Raw genomic sequence first — 12,171 nt, 5'->3', positions numbered from 1 at the left:
TTGCTGAGGCATGTGAAGGTCATAAGATTTGACTCTCTGGGAGGAGAAGCAAGGGGAGAGTCACTGGGATATAAGGCGAATATATCTAAAAAAGATATCAAGTACTTAGCTAACAGGAATAATTTTCAAACTAGGAAGCTACAGGATAGTCTGATTAGCATCCCCATTGACTTCTACCTCTGCTGAATACTTTCTACCTTGTTCTCTCAAGGTATTCACTATTATCCCTCAACTTTAGTTGAAATCACATTTTATACTCCATGTCTAAAAAAGTAAAAATCACTAGTTAAGATTCTGATTGACTTACCAACTTCATAAAGATAGTCAAAAACAGAGCCAGCATTCCTGAGCTACTGAAATACTTGACACAGACCCTTTTTCCCTACAGTCTTGGCTTGGTTCTACATTTCTCTACTTCCAACCCTTACTTAGAAATATCTTTATGATAGAAATCACTTCCTTGCAACAGTCCAGTTTTATATAGATTGCAAAAGCCCTAATACCACTACTTTTAGAAAGCTTTATAGATGCAGATGATGCAAAATAAATAGGTAGAATTTTGCATGACAGAGGCAAACAATAATTGTCAGAGCAGGTTGAATTGTGCCTGAAGTTCAATGTAACTTTACATAGCAAAACTAATATTCTTAGTGGCACTAAAATACAAATGAACTTGATTTTTTCAGATATTCTCTCAAATGTCATTGCTAGTTTCTTGAAAAAAGTGAACCTATTGAGAAAATGTCTCATCTTTCCCTTTCAATTTATTACATTCATTATTACTACTCTTAGTTAACTCTAATAGGCACAATAAAAACCACTGGGGTATGATTGTGGCAAGGTAGGAAGGGCAGCTTACAGGCAAGAGTGGAAGTATATCTGAGAGAAAACAGAGCAATGATATAAAGAATATAAGCCCTTTGAGATCAGAAATCATTATCTCTATGTCTTATGTTCAGAGGCTATCCTTTTCTATAGCAGAGCAGATGCTTAGTTAGACAAAGGACTTATAGGTGCAAAAAATCTTTATAGCAGCTCTTTTTATGGTGTCAAAAACTTAGAAATTGAGGAATGACTGAACAAAAGATAAAAAAAATGATTATGATAGAATGCATTTGTGAGTTAAAACTGATGAAGGGGATGGTTTCAGGAAATCTTGAGAGGACTTTTTTGAACTCATGCAAAGTGAAACAAGCAGAACCAGGAGAACTTTATATATTTATTTTATATATATATATATATATATATATATATATATATATATATATATACACACACACACATATATATATATTTATATATATATATATATATATATATATATATATATATATATATTTAAGAACAATATTGTAATAATGGCCACCTGGGAAAATCTTAGCTATTCTGATCACGACAATAATCCAAGACATTTTCAAAGAACACATGATGAAAAAATGTTATTCACTTCCAGAAAGAGAACTCAGGGATTCTGTGTGTAAATTGAAGCATATTTTTCTTGCTTTTTTTCTTCATAATATGGCTTGTGTAGAGATAGGTTTTGCAGATCTCATTCAGTTTCTGGCCAAGATGGCAGCAGAAAAGACAGGCACAGTGCTAATCTCCTGATCTTCCCTCATAAATAATATGAAACAAACCTCTTAACAGAATTCCAATCCACAAAACCCAGAAAGAGAAACTAGGAGAAGATCTACCTCAAGGTTTATCCTCCAGGATTGTAGGTGAGCTGGGTACAGAGGGCTGACTCTGCTGGGAGCACAGGACAGGGTCAGAGAGAATTTGACTAGCCTGATCAGCACAGCCAGGGAGATCCTGAGACCCTGAGACCTTGAGACCCTGAAAGTACAAGCAGTCTGACTGGAGACTGGGTGGGTAAGATTCTGAGAGCTCCACTAGCCTTATCAACATGGCCAAATAGAGCCTGAAAGCCTAAAAGCAGGGCAAGCCTGATTGGTCAACTAAGGAGCAGAGGTACTGGTTGTGGCACAGGAGCTTTCCAGCAGAGCTGGAGAGAGAGTTCCAGTGCTTCATTTCAACTGAAGCCTCTTCCCAGAACAAACACAATTACAGCCCACCTCTGCCCCAAGCATGTGAGGAAAAGACCTCCCTCAGCTGTGAATAGGGAGAGCAATTACCTTGCCCTAGGGCAAAATCCACCATTGATCAAAGGTAAAAATACTCAACAGCTTCATCCACCACAGGTCACAGACATTACAGAGAAAGTAACCAATACAGCCTTCTGGCTAGCCTACTTGAAGTTACTAAAACCAGTGACTAAAACCTCTAAAGATCTCAACACCAAACCTCTGTGAACCAGCCCCTTGCCAACATTAAGGTCTTAGTAAAATGAAGAAAGGCCAGAAGAAAGGGTGGTCCATATAAAAATTTCTAGAAGAAAAAGACCCAAACTCAGAGAGACTTAGAACCTCTGAGGAGAATATGATCTGGTCTCCAGAACAGAAAGACTTCCTTGAAGAAATCAGGAAGGAGTTTAAAAAATCAGTTGGAAGATTTGGGAGAGACAATTAACACCTTGTAACAAGAAAACAAATCCGTAGAAAATACAATTGGACAAATGCAAATAAAGAAAATTCTCTCAAAACCACAATTGGTAAAATGGAAAACTCTTTCAAAAATAGAATTGACCAATTGAAAAATTAGTTGCAAAAGGTAATGAAGAAAATTCTTCTCTAAAAAAAAGAATGGAGTCTGTGGAAACTAATGACTTCATGAGACAGCAAGAGTCTGTTAAAAAAAAACAAAAAAATGGAAAAAATAGAAGAAAATGTAAAATACCTCATCAGCAAAACCACTGACCTTGAGAATAGATCAAGAAGGGATAACCTGTGAATTATAGGTCTTCCTGAAAACAATGAAGAGAAAAAATCCTGGACTTAATATTACAGGATTTAGTGATGGAAAACTTCCCTGATATTATGGAACCAGAGGGGGAAATTGTTATTGAAAGAATAAATTGATCCCCTCTGGAAAGAGATCCTAAAATAAAAACACCAAGGAATGTTGTGGCCAAATTCCAGGACGAGCAAATAAAAGAGAAAATCCTGTAAGCATCCAGAAAGAAACAATTTAGATACCAAGGAGCCACAGTAGGGATTACACAGGACCTGGCTGCATCAATATTAAGGGATCAAAGGGCCTGGAATAAGATATTCCAAAGAGCAAGAGAGCTTGGAATACAGCCAAGAATCTACTACCCAGCGAAGTTGAGTCTTCTCTTCCAGGGGAAAAGATGGATATTTAATAAAATGGGAGACTTCCAACATTTCCTGATAAAAAGACCAGAGCTGGGGGCAGCTAGGTGGCATGGTGGATAAAGCACTGGCCCTGGAGTCAGGAGTACCTGGGTTCAAATCTGGTCTCAGACACTTAATAATTACCTAGCTGTGGGGCCTTGGGCAAGCCACTTAACCCCCATTTGCCTTGCAAAAACCTAAAAAAAAAAGACCAGTGCTAAATAGAAAATTTGGACATCAAACAGGAGGCTCAAGAGACACATAAAAAGGTTAAAAAAGGAGGGGGTAAAGGAAAAAATGCTATCCAATAAGATGAAACTGGCTATATACCCACTTGGGAGAAAAGTTCTTATAACTCTTGAGAATTGTAACTCTATTAGAGAGAATATACTTCCTTAAAAAGGGGGACAGTAAGGAGATGGGAGGATGGAAAAGACTGAATCAGGTAAATCTAATTACATTAAGAGCTACAAAAACCTATTTTAATAGAGGGGAAGAAGGGAGAAGCTGAGAACCACCTGAATCTTCCTCTCCTCAGACTTGGCTTAAAGCTAACTTACACAAACACTCAGTTAAGAAATTTATCCTACCATTCAAGTATTCAAATGGGAAAAAGAGAGGGAAGAGATGGGGTGAGAAAAAGAGGAACTAACAGGAGGGAAGAAGGGGAAAAGGGAAAGGGGAAATAAAGGGGTGGGGGTTGACATAGGAGGGCAAACACACCGAAGGTGGCAGTATCTGGAAACAAATTACTGGGGAATATGGATAAAGGGTAAAAAGGAAGAAAATACAAACAGAGGGAAGATAGCATAGAGAGCAATAAAGAGTAATTATAACTTTGAATGTGAATGGGATGAACTCTCCCTTAAAATGTAAGTGAATAGAAGGATATGATTTCTCTCTCATCACATTCAATTTAGATCAGTGTATATCATGGAAACATTGTAAAGACTAACACACTGCCTTCTGGGGAGGGGGGGAAGGAAGATGGGGGGAAAATTGTAAAACTCAAAATAAAATCTTAATAAAAAAAAAGAAAAAGAAATAGGTTTTGCAGGAAAAATAAATAAAAAAGAGGCTTAGCATAACCCCCCCCCCAATTTTCTACCAATTACACTACTTTTAAATTTCTGTGGAATTTGCCATCATTCCCTGATGCCTCCTCTCATCATTTTTAAGCTTCCATTAGTGTATTATCTTCTCCTTAAGGTCAAAGAAAGGTCTTTTTTTTCTATTTGTATTTGTATTCTCAGAATTTACAGTATATGACACAAAACAGGCATTAAATGTTTATTGACTCACTAAAAAAAAAAAGATTTGCAAAGTGTTTTAAAAATACTATCCCATTTTGTCCTCACAGCAACCATGAGAATAAAGTGCTATTATTATTCTCATTCTACAAATGAAGAAATTAAAAATAGATCCTTCCCTTGAGATCATATTCATGAGAGTCAATATTCATTCTGGCATTCTCTGGTTCTGAGATAGACTTCAGTTTACTTCATTAACACTCTAAAATCCCTCTTTATAAAACTAATAAGAATAAAAATTAGCATTTATATAGCACTTTCATGTTTACTAAGGGTTTTATAAATATTATCTTACTTGATTCTCACAACCCTGAGATATCCCCATTTCACAGATGAGGAAAATGAGGCTGATAGAGGTCTAGTGACATGCATAAGGTCCTTCCTGAATCAAAGTACTATAGAAGGCAAAGAAGACAATGAATGAGAGAAATGGAAATATCTTGAGTGTCACTTAGCATAGCCTCCACATTTTATATATAAGGAGCCTGGGATCCAAAAATGTAAATTAGCTTGCCCAAAATCAAATAGCAGCACTATCATTTCCATTTGGCACATAGAGAAATGAAGGTACAGAGAAGTTAATCATTTTACCCAAATCACATAAGATAGCAATGGTTGGACTTATTATTTACCAGTATTATGTTTACTAAGCAATAGCTCTGTTATTCTTTGGATGTGGTAGGATGAGATCACTAAATTCATACTTATTTCCTTTTGGAGGGCTTGTTCTTTGAATTGTTGGTCCAGATCTGTGATGGCTGCACATGATCCTCTCCTCTGGTTCCCTTTGTGACATACATTTGCAAATGGTTCATGGGTTCAGAGAACATACATTCTGGACTCAGAACAAAGCCAACAGAATTGGTCCTGTAGAAGTTCACAAGATCACAGAACCTCAGAGTTGAAACTTAAGAAACTTAGTCCAACCCACACCTCACTGGGAATTCTTCTACACCAGACACAAATGGCCTCCCTTTGAAGACCTTCAGTGAGGAGAAACCACTATCTCCCAAGTCAGCCACTTTTACAATTGTACTAATTATTAGGAAAATTTTCCTTATATCAAGCCTGAACTCATCTCTCTCCAGTTTCTATACTCTGCTCCCAGTTCTTTCCTCTGAGGTGAAAGACAACAGGTTTTTCTCTCTTACACAGACAAAAATGAAAGAACTAGAACATTCCTTTCCATGGTAAATAGTTTCAGTTCCTTTAATCGATCCTGATATCTCATTTTGTTTTAATACAAATCATTTTATCATATGAGATAACTTTATAAGGTCCTAAAGAAATGGCAAACAGGAAAGATGTGCATATTTGTGTATATGTTTTTGGGTATGTAGTCAATCCTAATGCAGCCCATTATTTTTTTTCCTTTTTTAAAGTCAGTCAGGTGGTACAATGGATAGCTTTAAACACTTATTAAGTGAATCTGACTGAATCACTTAATCTCTAACTCTTTGTTTCCTCATCTGTAAAATAGGAATAAAAATAGGATCCATCTTCCATAGCTATTGTGAAGAAAAAATGAGATGGCATTTCTAAAATGCTTACTTAAATTACTATATAAATGCTATATTTGCCTGTGTTTCCTTCTTTAAACTTTTTTTAGTATCACTTTAAAGGGAATTCCTCAATTTTGCTAAAGTTGATGTTTTTAATTTTACATTTATATTATTCATTTTCCCTCTTATCCTGAATAGTCAATATATGAGAGTATTTTATTCATTAAGGAAAACATTTACTTGGCTTTTAAAACACTGAATTTTCTTCAGAAACTTATGGTAAATTCAGGGAGCAGAACAAGAGAACACTGTACACATAAACAAAAACATTGTGAGTTGATCAACTTTGATGAATCAGGCCCTCTCAGCAGTTCAGAAAGCTAGGACAACCTTGGGAGACATGTTATGAACAATGTCATCCATATGCAGACAAAGAGAACAAAACAAAGCAAAGCAAAAAAACCAAAAAAAAAACTACAGAATCTAATGAACTTTTTATGTTCATTTAAAAAAAATTTCTCTTATGGTTTTCCTTCCTATCCTATGGTTTTCTTCTTTTCCCCTAATCCTAATTCCTCACACAGAAGATGACTAATAAGTAAATATGTTAAACACAAATGAGTACATAAAATGTTCACTAGACTGTTTGCTGCTAAGGGGAAAAGGATGGGAAGGGAGGGTGGAAGAAAATAGTGTAACATAAATAAGCATGTGGGTGAATGATTGAAAAACTTTCATAACATGCAATTGGAAAAATAAAATATCAATAAAAAACATTGAATTTTCACAGAAGCATACCTTAAACTCATTTAATAGATAAGTAACCTATCTTGACTTATGATGACAATCTATTGGAGCAAAATATTCATGATATATCAATTTTATTATAACCATATTCTACTTATTATAATCTTAATACATACTGCATAAATTCAGATTCAGTCCTAGACACTTACCAGCCAGGTAATCCTAGAGAAGTCATTTCATTTCTGTTAATCTCAGTTTCCTCAACTATAAAATGCAAATAAAACTAGCATTTAACTCCCAGTGATGCTGGGAAAATCAAATGACATAAGATTTATAAAGTATTTAGCAAGGTGTCTGACACCTAGGCATTTTAAAAATATTTATTTCCTTCCTCTTTAATTAAGCTCATTGGTCAGTATGTCTCCTCCCTCTGTAATTTCAGAAGTAAACTATAGACAGAGACAAAAGCTGTTGCTATTTCTCTTTTACAGAGTAAACTTTATAACAATATCTTTGAGAAAGTGTTGTAGGCAGAATCTCCCCTGCATTTTTTTAAATTACACTTGTTCTGGGGCGGCTAGGTGGCGCAGTGGATAAAGCATCGGCCGTGGAGTCAGGAATACCTGGGTTCAAATCTGGTCTCAGATACTTAATGATTACCTAGCTGTGTGGCCTTGGGCAAGCCACTTAACCCCATTTGCCTTGAAAAAAAAACCTAAAAAAAAATTACACTTGTTCTCAGGGCTAGATGAAATAGCCTTTGATTTGTGTCTCTGTCAGTGCCATGCAAGAGATACAATTACATGGCACTGAACAGGATTGAAAGAGGAGTAAAGAGAAGAAAAATAAACACAGAGACATTGGGAAAGGGAGAAAAGTGGGAAGGGAATGCTACTGCATGGGAATAGAGGAGCTAGGTTTGAGTACTGGTTCCATCATGATATAATCTTAAACACATCACTAAATTCTCTCAGCCTCAAGTTCCTGATCTGTAAAATGAAGGGTGTAGATTAAATGACCTTTAAGGTCCCTTCCAGCTCTAAATATATAATCCTAGGTTGTTGACATAACCCATAATCCCTCTTAAATTTTCTCTTACTGATTCCCAAACTATCAGCTGTTTTCCTCCATCTTCCAGTCCCCAAACTGGCAAAAAGTAGAGCCAAAGCAATATGGGGTACTGGGTCATTCCAATGTGACTAGGGTGCTGGAATTAAAGGCCAGAGGACCTGGGTTTAATTCCAGCCTCTGATGCTGGAGAAATCTTTAATTCTCTCTAAACCTAAGTTTCCTCACCCTCGAAATATGGAATGGGGAAAGAGGGAGAGGTGAGAATTGCTTTTGGAGGTAGGTGAAGGAAAGTGACTTAATAAGGGTCCCCCAGTTAATAAAGGTGGACAACACCTAATTTTTTAACTCAGGTCCTCCTGATTCCAGTGCTCTATCTACTGCACCACCTACCTGTCCACAAAATTTGAAAATTATAAGACATGCTTCACAGAGTTTATTTGTGGGGTGGAGGGGGTTTGAGGATCAAAATATATGGGATAAACTTTACAAAGAATAAACTTTGTAAACCTTAATTGCTGTATAAATGTGAGAGCTCATTTTTTTTTCAAAAAATATTATACTGGTCTTTTCTTTTTAGGCTTTTGCAAGGCAAATGGGGTTAAGTGGCTAGCCCACAGCTAGGTAATTATTAAATGCCTGAGGTCAGATTTGAACCCAAGTACTCCTGACTCCAGGGCTGGTGCTCTATCCACTGTGGCACCTAGCTGTCCCCCCAACTGTTCTATTTTTAATCAATTATCTTAATATGCTCTGATGTTAACTTTTTTCCACAAAGTTGCAAAGCAGGAAGTAGATACAGTATATATACATATATATGTGTGTATATACATATATATGTATATACACAGTGCCAGTAAAGGAAAGAAACATCAAAATCCCCTGAGAAGTCAAGAACATTTCCTCACAGATAAAAAGGTAATGTGAATGATATTTTCTCAATGAGAACAGATTGTTTTAGAAAATAAGAGAAAGAACAGCACAAATTGAATGTTTCACTATCCTGTTTATCAAGAGAATCTCATTAATAATATTTGATGATGGCGGGAAAAGATCAATTTTTTATTAATAAGATATTTTATTAATTTGCTCTTCCCAGGAAGAACATTTATTTAGGTGCATATTTAATTTAAATTCTAAAACAAATGTTTTAATCTAAATTTAGTGGATTTAGTGTAAGAATAGCCAATATAAACGAGTATTAAAGAAAATTAAGAGTTAATATCATGGAACAAATTTTTAACTTAACTTGAAACTCTTAGGGAAAAAAATTGGAGACCCTAATTGCAGGAACTATTACATTAGTATCAAGTCCCAAACCACTTGAAAACATAGAGAAATAGATGTATAGATAGACAGACAGACAGACAGACAGACACCATTTCATTTGTTTATGAAGTGTATCTGTCTCTATGTGTATTGTCCAACCTATGCTTTGAAATCACTATGCTGGTATGTGAAGACATCTGGGATTCAATTTCTGTATTACTGACCCCACAGTCAGTCTTCTGATCCTTTCTACCATGCTACATTTGAAGTTTAAAAAAATAAAAAAGAACAATTTCTTGGGTAAAATAAAAACTATAGAAAGGATTAAAAAACTGAAATCTGTGCTCTTATTGGACATCATATTTTGGTGATTATAGTTACAATTTTGGAGAATATATATTCAATCTTGAAAGCATAGAATCAAAGCAAATGAGAATGTGTATGTATTTGTATGAGAAACAGAGAGAGAGAGGGGCACAGAGAGAGAATCAGAGAGACAGAGACAGACAAAAAAGGAGAGAGACAGACCCAAAATAGAAGGCAGAGGGGCAAAAACTTTTACAAAATCAGAAACAGGAAATCCCATGCATAGATTCCATTATTTCCTTAAACCTTCTGAAGCATTTTTTCTCTGTAATCATTTAACTAACTTTGTTAATATGTCTTAGTAATCAAAGATCTAAAGTAATATTGTTACAATTGAACTGTATTTAGAAAATATTAATCTTTTGAAAAGGTATCTAAAGTAAAATAAAGGGAGAACAATATAAACAAAAAAGCAAAAGAATTGGATTGTGAAAGAAAGGGGGCTCCAGTAGAATTGGCAGATGATAGAAATAGAATCAGTTGCTAAAGGAAATTCTTTTCTGGAGCCTTTAGCAGGTGTTATTTTTACAAGTCTGAGACATTAATACTGTACAATGGGAATATGAACAAATTTGTTTATTGACAACAAGTTATTATATAAGTGTGTGAACAAAGTATGTATCATAAAAACCATTTCAAAACTAATGAAGTGGGGCAGCTAGGTGACACAGTGGATAGAACACTGGTCCGTAGTCAAGAGGACCTTAGTTCAAATCTCATCTAAGACACTTAATAATTGCATAGCTGTGTGACCTTGGGCAAGTAACTCAACCCTGTTGCTTTAAATGAATAAAAAAAAATTAAAAAAAACTAATGAAGTGATCCTAGACAGCTCACTAAGTCAATCCACATTTCCAAGACACCATTTTTAATAGCATCTCAATTTCATATTTCATAATCACTTTTAATTGGGAAAATATTTTAAAATTTTAACTTTTAAATTGGGAAAACAATAAATGAAATGAGGTATATTATAAATAACATGTTCAACTCCTTAAGACTTAATTTTTTTTCATAAAGCAGAACAGTAAAATTCTAAGAATCAGGGTCAGCAAATCTAGGATTACATAGACCATTATTGCCTTCTCAATCTCCAAGAAAATGAAAGTTCACATAGGTTTTTCTAAATAGAGCTCTGGGGAAAACTAGGGAAACAACAATTTTTCTTCTACAACTTTTCCCTCCTATATCTCCTTCTCAGCATCATGTTCTCTGCTGATTCCCTATCCAAGAGATATAGTCCCAAACAACTTAGTGAAGGGCAAAGTGTAATAAAATGAGTGGTGGACCTCTGGAAACATGATTTTAAATCCCAGGGCTGCTACTTTGCAACTGAACAACTATGGGCACAAACAATCCTTTGTCATCTGTAAACTGGATCCACCAATAACCACTTTAAATATTGTAAAGTTATAAAGAAAATATTCTATAAACTGTGAAAAGATATATTAACTATTAACTATTAATATCAACTAATATTAGGATGCTATGTTACCTCTCCCATGAGTGACTATGTTTTAAAAGAAAATGAAGCTCAATCTCTGCTTCCCCAATTATAAAATGAAGTTGGATTTCACAACCTGTGTGATCTCCTCTAACAAGATTTAAGATCTTAAAAACAAGGAGAAGAATCAAAGGAATAAATTTCTAATGGGAAACTTCCAATATCTTTGGTTCCTAGATAAAAGTGATACTTCAAGACCAAGAATTTTCTGTGGTTCTGAAGCTTGTCTGGACTTGCTTCTCCTCTTTGGGTCCAAAAGAATTCTAGTTCTATGTCTTTATGAATATGAAGAAGAGAAAATTTTCCCCTTTTATTCTACCAATTTGTTTCTCCCAAATGTATTTATAACATGATTCTAATTGTGTACTTTTAAATGTATGAATTTTTTTAGTTGTAGTAGTATAGTCAAAATAGCATTGGATTTGTAGTAGGAAAAGCTGGATTCATATCATTGCTCAGTCACTTATTGCCTGTGTAGCATGGGCAAATCTCTTCTCTGAGGGTATAAAATAAGGAGGTTGAACTTGATGACCTTTCAGTTGTCTTTACATTCTTAATCAAAGATCCAGAAATGCACTGACATTTTATTTTAGAAACTTGTTTGGTTCAATTATGATGAAATCCAAATTGACCAATACTCCAACCCCCAAACTCTAGATCAACCAGGACAAAATCAAAATCTAATCAGATCAGACAGAGGAATTTTAAAGGGCTCTGAAAAGACTTCCTTGACCCCTAAAGTATCTCCCTTACCTGCCTGGAACTCATCCAAAATTCCAGTACTACAACACTCATTAGTTGAAATAATTGAGTGATTTCTCCACAGTAGAATTATAGATAGATTGCTATAGATATAGATGGGAATAGAGATATAAAATATGAGTGAAGACTCATCATCTTTAGGATCATCTTCATTCTAAAAGTTATTCTGTGAAATTTACCCATCAATATGCCTCCTTGTTCTCATCAATACATAATTTTTGAATTAGTATGTGTTGAAGTATTAAATGAGAAACTTCTCTATCCAAATATATCACTTGTAGACAGTGTGGGAAGTCATCCAAATAAGTATCAAAAGCCAACTTTTAAATATGATTTAGAAATGTTTACTTAGTCATCAATAAAATTGATATTTGATCCTAAAGAGGATT

At 34.9% G+C, this 12,171-nt stretch overlaps 1 long non-coding RNA gene across 2 annotated transcripts in view; it reads right to left on the bottom strand.

Moving 5' to 3' along the window:
* The window catches only part of LOC141523740 (uncharacterized), a 121,384-nt gene that overhangs the window by 71,625 nt on the left and 37,588 nt on the right, over positions 1-12,171 (bottom strand). The window lies entirely within an intron of this gene.

This window comes from Macrotis lagotis, chromosome 5 (genome assembly GCF_037893015.1).
Source record: "Macrotis lagotis isolate mMagLag1 chromosome 5, bilby.v1.9.chrom.fasta, whole genome shotgun sequence".
Taxonomy (NCBI): Eukaryota; Metazoa; Chordata; class Mammalia; order Peramelemorphia; family Peramelidae; genus Macrotis; species Macrotis lagotis.
Note: the sequence above shows the minus strand (reverse complement) of the source record. Positions and strands in the feature narration are given on the sequence as shown.